General features: G+C 34.5%; 1 protein-coding gene across 1 annotated transcript in view; it reads left to right on the top strand.

Annotated features, from left to right (window-relative positions):
- LOC129233218 (CCAAT/enhancer-binding protein zeta-like) overlaps nt 1–17,812 on the top strand; it is a 93,317-nt gene that overhangs the window by 37,146 nt on the left and 38,359 nt on the right. The gene's annotated exons all lie outside the window — the stretch shown is intronic.

Below are 17,812 nucleotides of genomic sequence, written 5' to 3'. Positions count from 1 at the left end.
AAATTAATCCCACACGACAAGCTTCAATATTTCTTTTTAATGCACTCAGAAACATTTCAACTTCACTCCCTACACTTTTACTGTTATTGCATATTCCTAAAGTCGACGAATGAAAAATAAAAAAAGAGCGGATCAAGAAAGAAAAAAAATAATCATGAACTTCAATGCACTTCAAGCCACACTTGTACACTTTTCAATGCGCCGGGAATCCCAATCCTCTGGAAAACTCAATCAGAAATATTTTACCCTCCCTCCTCATGTATTAGTCAGATAAATATATTTAACTACTCTCAACAAGAGCATCAAAAAAAAAAGCAAAGCTATAAACTAGGAAAGAATGAGTACTTTTGTGCAGAGCAACTATTCCCCTACTTGTTTACATTATTAACTTTGTGTTTGAGAGCCCGAAACCATTCAAAATAATCACGTGATAACTGAAAATCATTAGTTTAAATGCATAACCCTTCGAATAAATCACTCAGTCGCCCAAATGCTGAGTTCTTAGTTTCTGACAGGCTAACAGGGAATCTAGTCGAAGCTGCATCCCCCCAAGGATTGCAACCCCAAAATAAAGACTAAAATCTATCGAATCGACCCCCTAAAACAAGCTTGCATTTCGAACTTTACCGTAAGGGTAAGGGGACAAAAGGTGTATCTGCTCATTTTATCGGAAAACAACAAAAAACTAGACCCACTTAAATGTAAAAACTAGAATTTTTCATGGAATTTGGGGGGAGTGGTATTGATTCCCCTTCTAAAAGGGGGTGTCAATATCCCCCCCTACTTAACCTAAAACTTCTAAAAGCCAGGAGGGTTCGCCCCTTATTATACCCCTAAATGGTAGGCTAAATGTCACATTCCTATCTCGAGCGCACCCCTGCCAAAACAATTCGGGAATTCAACTGAAGTCAAGGGAATCCACCCCCTCTTTCGCAGGGCGATGGCGCACCCTCTCAAATGTTAGGGAGCATCCGTCTAGAAAGAGCCCTCCCCCCCCCTCCCGAAATGAGATTTAAAAAAAAAAAACTGCTTCTAAAAATTTTGGTTTCGCAGGCTGCGCCATGGACCCTCTCCCCCCTTCCGAAAATGAAATTAAAAAAACCCTCTCAAAAAACCGGCTCCAAAAATTTTAGTAATTAATGAGCAAGAGAATGCTCAAGACTAATAACTTATAAATGCAATAACCCAATTAACTGTATGACTAGAAATGCATGATTAAAAATAGTTGAAGACAACTTAAAAATAAAAACCAAATTTATTTGGTCATTTAGTAAAGTTAGTTAAAAATTAAAAAACATTTGAAACAACGCGAACTAGAGCTGAGCTATATCAATCTATTATATATCTATTAAAAAGAACCCGCATCGTTGCATAAAAGCAAACGAACGCTCAAGTCAACCTGCCAGAGAGAAAACACCGAAGAAGTCGCTTTTCTACTCGAAACATTTCCTTTTATCGTAAGTGAACTCATTTGCATGCGGACGCCAAATCACTTGATACACGCCAGCATAGCACCTGGCCAATGAGCATCAGGCACGTGCCGATCTGTTACGATGCATCACCGATTACGTGAGGTCGTGATGTCATAGATCGGCGACTGCACGTGCGAGATACGTCATCAGGCGTCCGCATTAGAAGAAAGAAAAACATCGTTGAAAATTTCTCAATGATTAGGCAAGTGACTGATATTTGATGGGCTATAATTCTCCAGCATAAAGCAAGAAAGAGAATAGCCCAAGTTTTGCAAAGAATAATGATAATTCAAAGCTGTTAAATTAGCAAAGTGCAATACGCGATTAGAGTAGTCAAACTATCAAATAGAAATTATCTTCTGCTGCATGAAGAATCTTATATCAAGTGACGAAAAGTCATTCTTTAAAAATATCAACTATTTATTAAACAATTAACAATTGTAAAAGATAAAATGAGAAAATAATAAAGTAACTTGAAGAATCAATAACTCAAAGCCATACGCAAAATTAAAGTATAATGATGAACTTTGTAGACCTATTATATCTATTTACTAATTCTATTAAATATTACCAAATATTCCATTGAAGATGTTTTCATGATCTCTATTCATAGATCTCTAATACTAACATTTCAATAATGCATCACGAACACTAAGTTCGGCGAGTTCTAGTAGTATCTATTAGATCACATCTAGCTACCGATCAGAAAATTAACTTCCTATTAATCCATTCTAAAAACTGTGAATGGCTATCTCGATGGCTGAAAAACCAAGAGCCGAAAACCCCCAACTGCAACCTGCAAGTTGGCAAACTAAGACATCTATCGTAGATGCGAGAAGTGAAAAAAAGAAAGAGTCATATCACACGAGCGTATAAATACTGCTTTCCCAATTAGCATAATGCGTCATCTCAAGTTCGACACGTGCGGAAAAGACGTGTGCAAAAAGCTTCTAGAATGTCCAAGAACGAGTGACGTCATCTGACCTTCAATTCGCCGGGAAGCGAAAAGCAGATTCACTCATTGTTTACACTTTCATCTGAAGTTGAAGTACGCGGGAAGAATCGCTTGTCAAAGCGAAAAGGATATAACAACGCGAACATGCTAACATGCATAGTAAGTTTACAATTAAATAGCTTTAGTTTGTAAATGATGAGATACATATAATTAAATAATAACATTGTGCTTAAGATAAACTTAATGTTTATCAATGTCCCCCCCATCTCATTATCTTACAAATTAAATATAAATTCAATAAATTAAAAATAAATTCATATGGCTTCAAGTTTTACATATAAATTCTTTTACAACAATATTAGTAGAAATTAGAAACACGAAAAGTATTTTTCATTGGGAATAAATACAGTAACCCATCGAACTTCAAATTTTCACAAGAATTGTAGAAAAAATTTTCTTCATCATTCATCATTGATTGAAAAATTGGGTAGACAGTCCTGTGAAATGTCCTAAGAAAATACAGTCCTTCCATAGATACACACTCAATCTGAAAATAGTTACAACATACAACAAGTAACTGCTCAAATCAGCACAAGATGTATAAGCACTTATAAATTTTGAGTTGTATAAACACATTGAAAGAAAAATCATGTTTTGACTTCTGAAATACGTGAAAACAATGCGTTAAGTTATACATTTATGATTTGTAAAAAAAAATTTCGATAAATTTAGACAATTCAATGCGAGTCATTGGTTTTGTAAATATGTCCGATAAATTATCTTTACTTCTGACATATTTAATGTTAAAAACATCTTTATATATTAAATCTCTAATGAAAAACAATTTAACATCGATGTGTTTACTTCTGTGATTTTCAACTGATGATTTTACAAATTGAATAGCAGCTTGATTATCAACAAATAGCGAGGATTTTACTTTAGATTTTACAGTTTTAGTTTCAATACATTCATTCAAAATCCTATCAAACCATATCAATTCTTTGACAGTTTCAGTCATTGCGACAAATTCTGCCTCCATAGTTGAAAGACTTACACATTTTTCTTTAAAAGTGCGCCATTCTATGGGCGAATTATCAAGCAAGATAAGTTGACCTCCGACAGATGTTCGGTCATCTCTATTTGAAGCGAAATCTGCATCAGTATAAGCAATGATTTGGATTTTGTTACAATTTAATTTCAATTTTAAATTCTTTGTATTAGAAACATAACCAAGTAATCTTAATAATCCGTTCCAATGGGTAATACCGGGATTACTTTGAAATTGACTGAAAATGTTAATTGCATAAGATATATCCGGTCTAGTTCGATTTGCAATAAAACATAAGCATCCTAATAGATTTCTATATGGTAATTTACTCATTTCTTTGATTTCATCGTCATTTTTCGGACAATCTTTAGTTGAGTAGACACAACCTTTACTAATTGGTAATGACGAGATAGAAAAATTATATTTACTAAATCTTTTACATACTTCTTCAATATAATTAGTTTGATGTAGATGAAAGCCATTTTCGCCTTCTTCAAATTCTACACCTAGTAGTTTTCTCGTCTTACCCAATACTTTTAAGTCAAAATGTTTACTTAATAATTTTAAACAATTTTTAATATCACAGTCCTTTTTACCAAAAATAACGATGTCATCAACATATAATAGCAAAATTACACTAGAATTATAAAATACACAATGGCAACATGAAAATTTGTTAAATCCTAATTTTGACAAAACATTGAAAATTTCATTGTACCACAGACGTCCACTTTGATGTAATCCATAAATTGCCTTATTTAATTTGCAATATAAATTTTCCTTTCCTTTTTCAACAAAACCTGGGGGTTGACACATATATATTTGTTCGTCAATTGGGGCATACAGATAGGCATTTTTTACATCACATTGAACATTGGACCATTTCAAACATACTACTAATAATGGAAAGAAAAACCGAATTATACCGAATTGAACTACTGGGGAAAAGGTATCTTCAAAATTTACTCCTTTAATTTGAGCAAAACCCTGAGCACAAAGCCGTGTTTTGAATCTTATAATATCCCCCTGTTCGTTTTTCTTAAGTGAATAAACCCAGCGACTCCCAACTGGAGTGGTATTTGCTGGTAATTTGGCCAAAGTCCAAACATTTCTATCATGCATACATTGGATCTCAGACTTCATTGCATCATGCCATTTTTCCCGCTCTGTTGAGCTTAAGAGTCTGTTTATAAGTGCGTGGAATTTTAATATCATTTTCTAGTCAAGATTCTGTTATACTTGAACTAGAATTACGGCTTGCAATTTCCCCCTGAAAGGTATCTTTCCCTTGAAAATTAAATAAGGATGGTTCAAAAACAAGATTTAATTTATCACAATATTTTCTTACATCATGAACAGATCTTAACCTTTTAGATTGACCCTTTTCAAAATAATATATGTCATTTCTTGACCCATCGGGTCTTGGAACAATTTTTCTGACCCATGTTGGATTCCTCATGATCCTGGACTTGTCATCGTCTGACGTATCCCCCTCAGTATCTGAATCACTATTTGAATCTGAATCACTATGAATGTTAGATTCTCTGTTAGAGATTTCTGGCACGTCAACGTCAGATTGACTCTGCTCCTCCTCAGTTTCTACATCCGTATCACTATCGAGTGGACGAGAGGTTAGAGGCCATGATAAAGTATTATTATCCAACTTAGAATGAAAATGGTCTTTGTAAAAATGACCTTCTTTAAAAGAAACATTAATGGATTCAATTACCGCGTTAGTATCAGGTATCCAGATACGATAACCTTTGGTACTAAACGCATACCCAATCATAATACCTTTTTGGGCTTTAGCATCCAATTTGTTTCTACGTTGTCGTGGAGTGCCCACGAATGAAATTGTGCCGAAAGGCTTAAGGCTGCTCTTCAGTGGGGAAGAAAAACGATCTCGCTTGAAAATGGGCTTTTTCTTTAAACGAAAGCAATGTTCATCAGTGAAGTGATTGACACTTCAACAACCAATAGAACGAGCGGTGGCCGATGAAAGTGTGGATCATGTGACCTGTCACATTTTGCAGGGGGACAGACCGGACGCTCCCCTGCTGTGCAGAGTAGTCGAAGGAGGTAATAGCTGACGGCGAAATGAAACCGCAGCTTTTTACAGACCCTTCCAAGGAAATTCTAGTTCTTTCCCTCTTGAGTCTTGACTACATAGGTAAAAGAAAAATTACTCAGTGTAAAAGGCGCGGCATTTTGCAATCCCGCTTGTGATATTAATTTATTTGCATTCGCACTAAAATTAATTTTTGAAACGAAGATTTTTTTCCCCATTAATACGGTTCCTGATCTCATCTAGGAAAAATTAACGAATGAATGAATATTTGCAATAAATAAATTTATAAATTCGTTTTATTTTTAGAAAAATTTTCGTTATTGAAAATTGATAATATCAAAAAAGGAAGGAAAAAAAAAAAAGATAGCCTACATGACCACACTGAATTTTAACGAAATGAACTCCAAATTCTAACAAAAAAATATTCTTTAAAAATGGATGATCCTACTTAATAAATCTGAAAAATCGAGTGCCGAATAAAAGTGGGGACTAACTAGTTATCGGTTGGCGAAATTCTTTCACTTCCTCTGCCTGTTTGCCACTCTCCCCAACCCCATCCGAGTTAGCAGAAAACATTCTTAAAAATGAAACTAGATCCTCTTTGCATAGTTAATACTTGATTGTACAATAAACATTAATGCCACTAATTACTTACATTAACCTTTATTTGAACTGATAATATTTATATTTTAGTGCTAAATTAAATACTACTTTGTTGGTTAGTTACCTGTTTTACAAATGTAGTGGCGACTAGAAAAAAATGTGGCTACTATAAATGCCTTTTCTCACCACTGGTGACCAGAAAATTCCCCTAATCTTTATCTTTGAATCCTTTTCTTTTTGAAAAAATATTTATTTATTTATCTAAGTACTATATGCAGATGAGAAGGCTACGATAGCATTTCTCAAGGGGTTGTTATGGTGAAAGTTCTTTCAAATTGAGCATAACAACGGCAAAGTCGCGGACGGCTACGGATAAGGATTTCCTGAATTTGAAAAATTAAAGATTTTTCTCTGATCTTTGTATACAAGGGTGCTCACCCTGCTCCAAGCTCAAAGGCAAAAATCACTCCTTCCCCCACTCTCAATGTTTGTAAACTATCTTGCGTTGAAATTTTGCAATAAAACTAAACCTAGCACTTTTAGAGTCTCAGATTCCCAGTTACTAAATTCGGCAAAATACATGAGGTATTACATGCATTATATGACCAAAAGTATTGGGACACTTTCAAAAATTCACAATTTTACGGATTTCTCAAAAAATAAAAGACCAATTGCTCTCTGCTCTGTAATTTTTTTCTCATGAAAAGTATACTCCAGACGTCAAATCCAATAACAATTAAGTCTGATATTCATTTAGGGGACCAGCAACAAATAATCTGTTCTTATCATGAATCACTCTATAACGATGGCAGGAAAGTGTTGCCAGTTTGCTAACAATTCCTTACCATTCGTCGCCTATAATAGAATTATAGAAATTCGGCTCATTAGATTGCTGATAACTTTTTAAAATTTAAAGAAATTGCGGTGGAATTTTTTTCATGGATTGTAGGATGTATCTGAGCTTTGAATTATGAACGTTATAAATTGCTATCTTTCGTGTCTGCGCAGTGAAAAATTAATAGCTTTAACTGTTCATATTTCAACAAATTTTCAATATTTTAACTTCAAATTTTATTATTATGTTTCTCTAAAATGCTGTCAAATATTTTAAAAGTTTAGTAACGTTTGACGAAATACTCTGCTTATTATAAGGCGAAAACCTTCAAAAAATTTTTGCATTTTTGAAAGAAATGCTTATATTTCCATGGGTATAAGAGATACTTTCACAAAAATATAAAAATAAGTTTTTGATAGATTTTTAACTCATTTCTGAAAATTATAGCTTATTCCCAGCAATTTGCAATGAAAAATTATCAAAAAACTTTTTTACTCAATTTGTTGTCGGTCCCCTAAATGAATAGCAGACTTAATTTTTATTGGAAAATGACAACTAGAGTATACATTTTATGCGAAACAAATTATAGAGCAATTGGTCTATTATTTCTCGAGAAATCCCTAAACATGTGAATTTTTGAAAGTGTCCCAATGCTTTTGGTCATATAGTGTATATAGTGCTTCTACTTCAACACATTGAGTTTTTATTAAAATTTTCTAATGAGTCTTGTTGGTGTCTGATCCTCGTTAGTTGTCATAATAAATATTAAGGGTTGTCCTTTTTCTCATAAGGCACGAAAATATTACCTACATGTATATCTGCCTGAAAAAAAAAAAAAAAAAAAAAAAATCTCGAAATACTTAGATGAAAAAAATCTCAACGCCTCGCTCTGCCAGATTTTAAAGTTTTTATCGCTCTGCCTCTTTTTCATGCATCTTGCATTTAATGAATCAATAATAAAAAATAAAAAAAAGGCAAGAAACAGATTTGCAGGAAATACATAAAGTTGAAACAAAAATGAAAATGAACAGCTTACATTTAGGAAAGCAATTATAGGTACAAGTAAGGGTTCACAATTTAAAAAAAAAAAAACAAGACAAACTTTTTCTTTTAAGTTCTGTGTTACGCACTTCTGTGCCGAAAAATTATCGTATCCTGTCTTCAGTCACAGAATAAAATGAATGTTCTAATCCAATGATTATCAAGTAATTTTCATTCGTATAGAACAAAAATCTTTTTTGAGATCCCACATTTTCTATTCTATTGACTCCTAGTAATATGTAAATACAGCGAGAGAAAGGATTTAGCTTCTTGTTTAGGAGAGGGAACCATTTCTATATTTAATTAACATGATCTTTATCGTAAGCATACTATTTACTCAGAAATACTCCCTATTTTCCCAAGCACTCTGTTTGGGGGCTATGCGTTTTAATTTTCTCGAAAATAAAAATTTTCAAAATGCACTTTTAGACGATCTCTGGTAGTATTTGGAAGTAAGTAAGAGGTCCTGTGATCTTCCACCAGCAAATTTTTGAACTTGAAACGCCAAAAACACAATTTCAGGTTCTTCAATTCTGTTAGGAAACGGGGAGTTCGGAAGCTTTCCCTGAAATTTTTCGAAATAGTCTAAAAACGCAGTCTTAGTGTGATGTTGGGGGGGAGGCAAAATTTTTAAAGTGTTATAAACATGATTGTAGGCCATCTTTATTAACGTTGGGGACATGCAGGTTTTTGAAATCCAAAAAATGCAATTTTAGACGACTTTTTTTTTTAATGGTCAAAGAAGGACTTCACAAACTCCCTTCCCGAAATTTTTTGAAATTAAAGCCATAAAAACGAAATTTAAGACGATCTTTAATGATGTTTTTTTAAGGGGGGGGGTGCTTATGTGACCTGAAAACCTTTATGCCTGTAATTAATTTTTTCTACATTGTATTAAAATGTTGATCTAGCTTCTGAGAATGAAAATAGAAAACAGTGAAAACTTGTAACCCCCATTCTATATTGTTCACATTTTAGTTAGCTTTGTCGGCAACATAAGGCTGAAAACGTCATTAAAACTAATACATACAATGCTTAGTAATTCTACCACGGTGTGTTTTTTACATTAACTGAATCATATTAAATTGCTAATATATTTTTCATGATTTTCTATGTATTTAATGAGTATGTTGGTGTACGGAGTGTTTTCCGCTATTGAATTTTCCACCTCCCAAACCTTCTAAGAAATTTGACGAGTCTGGCTCTTAAAGACACAAATAATTTTCAAAAATGTTTGTTGAGCTGTGGAAAGCACTTTATGTGTGTACCATTTGTAGTAACATAAAACACATGTAAAACGATGCAAAATACCCAGTATCTGGAATACGATTTAATCTATATATAAAAATATTTTTCCACTGGAAGGGAAAAATGTCAACTTTTCGCATTCGACAGCATTGTAACAATGTTCATTATATTGTAAATAAACAATTTGACTCAGAAATATTCCTTTCAAATCTATTTCTTTTCAAACCACAAATTTGAAAAAAAGCAGATGTTGCGAATTTAACAGCTAATAGCACGCATCTACATGGATTCACTTTCAAAAGCACTTGATTCTTCACGAAAGCCTTAGGAAAAGAGGAAAGAAGAAAGGACGTCCAGCGGAGGTCATTGAGGGGAACTAATGAGAGGGTAATAAATCTTACACCCCATTAGCTTTTACCCCTCAAAAAGGGGAGGTAACTATTCTAGGGCGGGGCAAATGCAAAAAGTGAACGTATTTTGAAATTTTTTTCAATAGTTAGAACATGATATTTGTTTAAAAAATGGTCGCATTATTTCAAACAAGATCTCAAAAGAGAGCTGGAAATATTTTGCGTGTCAGGGCGTTCTTAAAATTTCGATAGCACGAGTTGCAGATGTTTTACAGAGCGAAATGTCCAACAGTACCTCGTTTTCGAAGAAATTCATTTTTTCTCGAATTTTAAAAAATCGGAGAATGGACACATCAAAAAAGTAAAAACTAAAAGAAACAGACATGGTCTTGAAAAATACTCAGAAAAAAAAACGGATCCGAAAACTTTACAGGAATTTGTAAAACAAGCTCCAACTTTCCCCGTAGGTTAACATTAGATCCGAATCTTTCAGACTCTCAGTGAAGAGCACCCTTAAGATGTTTTACAGATGGTTTATTACCGCCATATAGTTCAAATGGAGTTTTGTCCTGATTGGAGTGACATACCCTGTTCCAAGTGTATGCAAAATACAACATTGCATCTGGCCAGAATTCTTTTGGCAAACCACTCTCTATTAACAAGACACGGGTACAATCAGCGACAATTCTGTTATAATTCTCCGCGGAACCATTTTGTTCTGGCGTGTAATAATTAGTAAGTTCATGTTTAATACCAAGTTTTTCACAAAAATTATCCAAATTATGATTAACAAATTCCCTACCATTATCTGTCCTAATAGCTTTTACTTTCTTATCTAAAAATCTTTCAGCTCTAGTAATATGCTTTTTGAAAATTTCTGCGACCTGACCCTTTGATTTAATGGGATACAAAGATGCGCGTCGAGAAAAGTCATCAATGATAGATAAGTAAAATTTTTCACCATTTTTACCAGGTACATTGCAAGGGCCCCATACATCAGCATGTAAAAGCTCTAATGGGTATTTACTACGTTTTTCAGTCAACGGCTTGAAACTGACTCTTAAATTTACCAATTTTACAGTCGTCACACTGAATTTTAGAATTTTTTAACTTTGGTAAACCCCTTGCTCCCTGCAATTTACTAGTTTTCTTAATACTATCAATATTGACATGCGCCAAGCGCTTATGCCAAGTTTCTAAATCTTCAACATGACTAGATTCAGAATTAAAATGACTAGAATTTAAAGGAATTTGATTTGACTTTTTAGAATTTACAATATATACACCATTCTTAAGTTTTGCTTTTAAAATTAGACCTTCTTTGTCAGAAACTTCCACAAAACCATTCCCCCCTTCAAGTTTAGCTCCTCCTTTGTCGAATTTTGTACCAGATAACAAATTCCGCCTTAATTGCGGGGAATACAGAACATCTTTTAGAACTACAGACCTTTTTCCAAATCTTACTTTAATATCTCCTTTCCCTTCAATCGGGAAGGTCTGATTTTTGATGGCAACAGCCATTTTACTATTTTTTAAAGGTGTAAAAGTTCTAAACCAGTCTCTGTTTCCAGAAAAATGATCACTGGCAGCAGTATCAAAAAGCCATACAGAGGGCTTTTCCTCTACATGGTTTAAGTTAGCTTCACAAATAAAAAAGTTCTTGTACTCACATCGGGTGCTTGAAGGTGAACGATTCCTCTCCCTTGAAAAGTGTTGTTTCCTCCTATATGGGCTCCGTCCTCTTCTATTGGTTCTGTCCTGGGATCCTTGACTTTTCTTGTTCTAGGCTGAAGAATTCCGATATAGTCGTGGACAATCTCTTTTCAAGTGTCCAGGCTGCTTACAATAGTAACACGACTTTTTCCTGGTTTCAACATGAGCAACTTCTGATTTAGTATTTAAATTTTCACGAAGTGCTAGACGTCCTTCTTCTACTATTAGATCAACTATAATTTCTTCAAATTTAAAAGTAGCATCTGGTCTGATTAATATCGTTTGTATTATATGGTCAAATTCTATAGGTAAGTTTTGTAACAATTGAAAAATTAGAAAATCTTCAGGGAAATCTTTGTGTACAATTTTTATCTTCTCGTAAATGCGTCTTAAGCGGGCTGCGTATAGGTTTAATTTTTCTCCCGATTCTATTTTGCAATTATTTAACTCTGCGTACAGTTGCATCTGAATGCAGCGGTTTTCCGGGAAGAAGTGATCTTTGAGCTTTCGCCAAGATAAGGTAGGTTCTTCTATATTTTCAATTATCTTTTTAAATTCTTGTTCGATGTTAAGAAAAATTAACGATAGGGCAAGTCTCTTGCGGTAGAGAAAATCTTTGATATCTCGCTTAGTGACGTCAGAGTCTTTTGAAATTACGGGAAGTTCTTCGGAACCAATGACAATATCCCAGCAATCTTTTTCCATAAGTAGGAATTTGACATTTACCGCCCATTCGGTGTAGTTGTTGCTATTCAATTTTTCTATGGTGTAAGTAGGACCTGCCATTTCCAAAAAAAATTTCAAATTTTTCTTAAATTTTAACTAAAATAGTCAAAGATGTCGACTCTTGGATCCATCGATTCATTTTGTAAATTAGTGAACGGTCCCCCCCGTCACTAACTATCATAGAAATCTTGAAGAAAGGTAATCTCTTGAAAAAAAGTTCAAATTTGGAAAAATTCATCAAATCTTGAAAAAACCTGTTTAAAAAGTTCAATTATCTTGCAAAAATTTCTTCCTAATCTTCTTTTAAATCTTGACACTTGAAAAAGGAATTAAATTTCCGATAATCTGACTTCAGACAACAGCATTATATTTCATCTCTTATTTGACTAACTCTATAATCTGGGCTACCATAACCATTGATGGGCTATAATTCTCCAGCATAAAGCAAGAAAGAGAATAGCCCAAGTTTTGCAAAGAATAATGATAATTCAAAGCTGTTAAATTAGCAAAGTGCAATACGCGATTAGAGTAGTCAAACTATCAAATAGAAATTATCTTCTGCTGCATGAAGAATCTTATATCAAGTGACGAAAAGTCATTCTTTAAAAATATCAACTATTTATTAAACAATTAACAATTGTAAAAGATAAAATGAGAAAATAATAAAGTAACTTGAAGAATCAATAACTCAAAGCCATACGCAAAATTAAAGTATAATGATGAACTTTGTAGACCTATTATATCTATTTACTAATTCTATTAAATATTACCAAATATTCCATTGAAGATGTTTTCATGATCTCTATTCATAGATCTCTAATACTAACATTTCAATAATGCATCACGAACACTAAGTTCGGCGAGTTCTAGTAGTATCTATTAGATCACATCTAGCTACCGATCAGAAAACTAACTTCCTATTAATCCATTCTAAAAACTGTGAATGGCTATCTCGATGGCTGAAAAACCAAGAGCCGAAAACCCCCAACTGCAACCTGCAAGTTGGCAAACTAAGACATCTATCGTAGATGCGAGAAGTGAAAAAAAGAAAGAGTCATATCACACGAGCGTATAAATACTGCTTTCCCAATTAGCATAATGCGTCATCTCAAGTTCGACACGTGCGGAAAAGACGTGTGCAAAAAGCTTCTAGAATGTCCAAGAACGAGTGACGTCATCTGACCTTCAATTCGCCGGGAAGCGAAAAGCAGATTCACTCATTGTTTACACTTTCATCTGAAGTTGAAGTACGCGGGAAGAATCGCTTGTCAAAGCGAAAAGGATATAACAACGCGAACATGCTTTAATTTTCTGATAATTTTTTAGTTTTACCTAAAATTTTTAGATCAAAGTATTTTTGTAACAAATCTAAAACAGTTTGTATATCATTTTGACTCTTTCCAAATAAAACAATGTCATCTACATACAAAAGTAAAATTACAGAAGATTTATAAATATAGACACAGTTACACCATTCAAATTTACAAAAACCTATTAAAATCAATTTTTCTTCTATTTCGTAAAACCACAATCGTCCACTTTGGTGGAGTCCGTAAATTGCTTTATTTAGTTTACAATATAAATTTTCCATCCCCTTTTCTACAAAACCAGGTGGTTGTTTCATATAAATTGGTTCTGAAATAGGTGCATAAAGGTAAGCATTTTTCACATCACATTGGATGTTTACCCAGTTTAATTTTACCACCAAAAGAGAAAAGAAAAATCTTATAATGCTGAAATTTACAACTGGCGAGTACGTAAGATCATAACTCTCATATTTCAATTGAGAACTCCCTAAAGCTACTAGGCGACTTTTGTATCTCAAAATTTCCCCATTTTCATTTCTTTTGACAGTAAAAACCCAGCGAGAACCAATTGGAGTAGAATCAGGCGGTAATTCGACAAGATTCCACACTTTGCGATCTTTCATCACTTTTAATTCTTCCCGCATTGAACTTATCCAATTGTCTTTTTCTTGCGATTTAAGGGCTTGTTTGTAAGTGTTAGGAATAATGATTTGATGTCCTAGTCATGCTTGAGAAAATTCATTAATTACGTTGCTGTTTACAGAGTTATCAATCTCTCCTTCAGTAGTATTTTTACCTTTAAAGCAAAATATGTCTGGTTGATAAACAATATTATTTTTTCTGCAATATTTCTTTACATCATAAATTGATCTCAATCGTTTGTTGGTTCCTTTTTCAAAATAATAGATATCGTTACGAGACCCATCGGGTCTTGGTACAACTTTTCTTTCCCATTTTGTTAATTTTAAACATTTATCACTTTCATCATCTGATGATTCAGTTTCCCCCCTATCTGATTCTTCCGTTTCTGAATGAACAGGTGGTAGTTCAGGAATTTTTAAGATTTCCTCGTCAGGAATTTCATCTTCATCTGATTTTGGTACATTTAACCATTCTATGGTGCCCATCACGACTCCACTGCGTTTAGACTCAAATTCGTCTTTGAAAAATTTTCCCTCATTAAATCTGACATTTATGGTCTCTATAATTTTATCATTTTCTGGAATCCAGATTCGATACCCTTTTGTCCGAAATGCATACCCAATTAAAATCCCTTTTTGGGCTTTAAGATCAAGCTTTTGCCGACGTTGCTTCGGCACACCAACATAGGCTACGCATCCAAATGGTTTCAAATGTCTGATTGAAGGTGATTTTCCCCCATATAGCTCGAAAGGAGTTAGTTTTTGATCTCTATGACATACGCGGTTCCAGGTGTACGTGAAATACAACATGGCTTCAGGCCAAAAGTTTTTACCTATACCACTCTCTTCTAAAATTACCCTAGTACCATCTGCCACAGTTCTGTTAAATACTTCAGCCGCCCCGTTTTGCTCAGGGGTATAACTATTAGTGAATTCATGTTTTATTCCTTCATTTTGACAAAATTTACTTAAAATTGTATTTGAAAATTCCCCTCCATTGTCAGTTCTTATTGCTTTCAGCTTTGTTCCCAGAAATCTCTCTGCCCTTTTAATATGATTAATGAGAATTTCTGCTGCCTGATTTTTATTTTTCAATGGGTACAATGACGTTCTACGGGAATAATCGTCAACAACTGAAAGAAAGTATCGTTCACCTCTTCTACCTTCAATACTCGATGGCCCCCAAATGTCACTATAAATTAATTCTAAAGGTTTCTTTGATCTAATTTCGTCCATTGGCTTGAAAGATACGCGTCTGAACTTTCCTAATTTACAATCTTCACAATTTACTTTATCATTTTTAAAAACTGGTAGACCCCTAGTACATTTATATTCAGCAGTTTTCTTTATATTATCGACATTTACATGAGCAAATCTTTTGTGCCATAATTCTAAGCTTTCAGTACTACTAGCTTCATAATTAACATTTTTATGTACATTTTTTGAAATTACCTTTGGGTTAACAAAATAAATGCCATTAGATAGTTTAGCTTTAAAAATTGTTTCACCATTATCTGATACAGTTACCAAACCTTTTCCCCCCTTTAAAACATGCTCCCGCTTGGTCAAATCTGGGACCAGACAGTAAATTTCTTCGCAAATGCGGCGAATACATCACATTTACTAAATTAATGGTCTTAGGACCGAACTTTAACTTTATCTCTCCAACCCCCTCAATTGGAAAAACATGATTTTGGACTGCTACGGCCATCTTTCGATCATTTACAGGTTCATATTTATAGAAAAAGTTCTTATTATTTGCAAAGTGATGGCTGGCCGCCGAATCAAATGCCCATGATGTAGGATTACAGTCTATCTCGTTAAAGTTCGCTTCCGAAATAAAAAATGTTTTGGAAGGGTACTCACACTTTTTCGGCGATGAGGAGCTGCCTCTTCTGGTATACTGGTTCCTGTTTCTTCCTCTTGACCTCCTCTGGCCATAACTTGACTTCTTGGAGCTTGTGGATGGACTTCCTCCGCGGTTCCTCTCTGAAAACTACAATCTTTGCGGATGTGGCCTGTACGTCCGCAATTATAACACGATCTTTTTTCTTTTGGAGCAACGTAGTTGGCGCTAATATTATCCTCGTCCTTCAGCTTTAATCTGCTCTCTTCAGAAATTAAGTCCTGTACTATCGTATCAAAAGAAAAATCCTCGGGTTTCTTTCTCAAAATTGATTGGCAAATGCTGTCATATTCCGATGGAAGATATCTCAAAACTTGAAAATTTAAGTATGACTCCGAAAAATTCTTGTCGATTCCCTTTATCCTCTCATAAATTCGACGAATTCTTGATGCGAAGAGATTAATGGACTCGCCTTGCTCAATTCAACAGTTTGTTAACTCAGTAAAAGTTCTCATATGCACACACCTGTTATCAGGATAAAAGTGTGCTTTTAGACATTCCCACGATTTTTCTGGCGACTCACAATGCTCTATTATTCTTTTGAATTCGCTGTCTACAAACAAATATATTAAAGATAATGCCGCTCGTTCTCTGGCCAATAACTCGCGAACGTCTCTCTCAGTAAATCCTGAATCTTTAGAGACTACTGGCACTGTTTCCTTACCAGTTACAATGTCCCAGGCGTTTTTCTCCATCAGGACAAATTTCATATCTGCTGCCCATGACACATAATTTGTGCCATTTAATTTCTCAATAGTTATCTGGGGATTCGCCATTATTTCGACAGAAAGTCGGAAGACAATATCAATGAGCACTAATAATCTAATTATCATCAGTATGCTCTTGTCGAAAAAAAATCTTCTATACGGCCCCCCCATCGAAAATTATCACAGACGTCAAAAACATCATTTCCATCTCCAGTCCTACTGAAAATATAGGCTACCGAAAACAGAGTCCAGGTCGCCCATAACCTTTTAATGAGCAAGAGAATGCTCAAGACTAATAACTTATAAATGCAATAACCCAATTAACTGTATGACTAGAAATGCATGATTAAAAATAGTTGAAGACAACTTAAAAATAAAAACCAAATTTATTTGGTCATTTAGTAAAGTTAGTTAAAAATTAAAAAACATTTGAAACAACGCGAACTAGAGCTGAGCTATATCAATCTATTATATATCTATTAAAAAGAACCCGCATCGTTGCATAAAAGCAAACGAACGCTCAAGTCAACCTGCCAGAGAGAAAACACCGAAGAAGTCGCTTTTCTACTCGAAACATTTCCTTTTATCGTAAGTGAACTCATTTGCATGCGGACGCCAAATCACTTGATACACGCCAGCATAGCACCTGGCCAATGAGCATCAGGCACGTGCCGATCTGTTACGATGCATCACCGATTACGTGAGGTCGTGATGTCATAGATCGGCGACTGCACGTGCGAGATACGTCATCAGGCGCCCGCATTAGAAGAAAGAAAAACATCGTTGAAAATTTCTCAATGATTAGGCAAGTGACTGATATTATGGTGGGATAAGTGGTGAGATGAATTCGTTAATTATTTCATATAAGGGGCGCTAGGCCAACAGCACAGGCTGCGCCATGTCCCACCCTCTTTTAGTGGGCACCCCCGTAGCAGTCAACTCAATTTTGGAAAAGCGCAGAAAATGAACTACTTGAGTACTCGATTCAAATGTCTCGAGATCTCGATTTGAAACATCTCGAGATCTCGATTTAAAACATCTCGAGATCTCGATTCAAAAGATCTCGAGAAGTCAATCGCTGGAGTACTCAATTCGGAAGATCTCGAGAAGTCAATCTCTCGAGTTCTCGATTTCAAAAGATCTCGATTATCAATCACTCGAGTGATCGACTTAAAAAGATCTCGATTATCAA

The sequence above is a fragment of the Uloborus diversus genome, unplaced genomic scaffold, assembly GCF_026930045.1.
Source record: "Uloborus diversus isolate 005 unplaced genomic scaffold, Udiv.v.3.1 scaffold_257, whole genome shotgun sequence".
In the NCBI taxonomy this organism is placed as follows: Eukaryota; Metazoa; Arthropoda; class Arachnida; order Araneae; family Uloboridae; genus Uloborus; species Uloborus diversus.
Note: the sequence above shows the minus strand (reverse complement) of the source record. Positions and strands in the feature narration are given on the sequence as shown.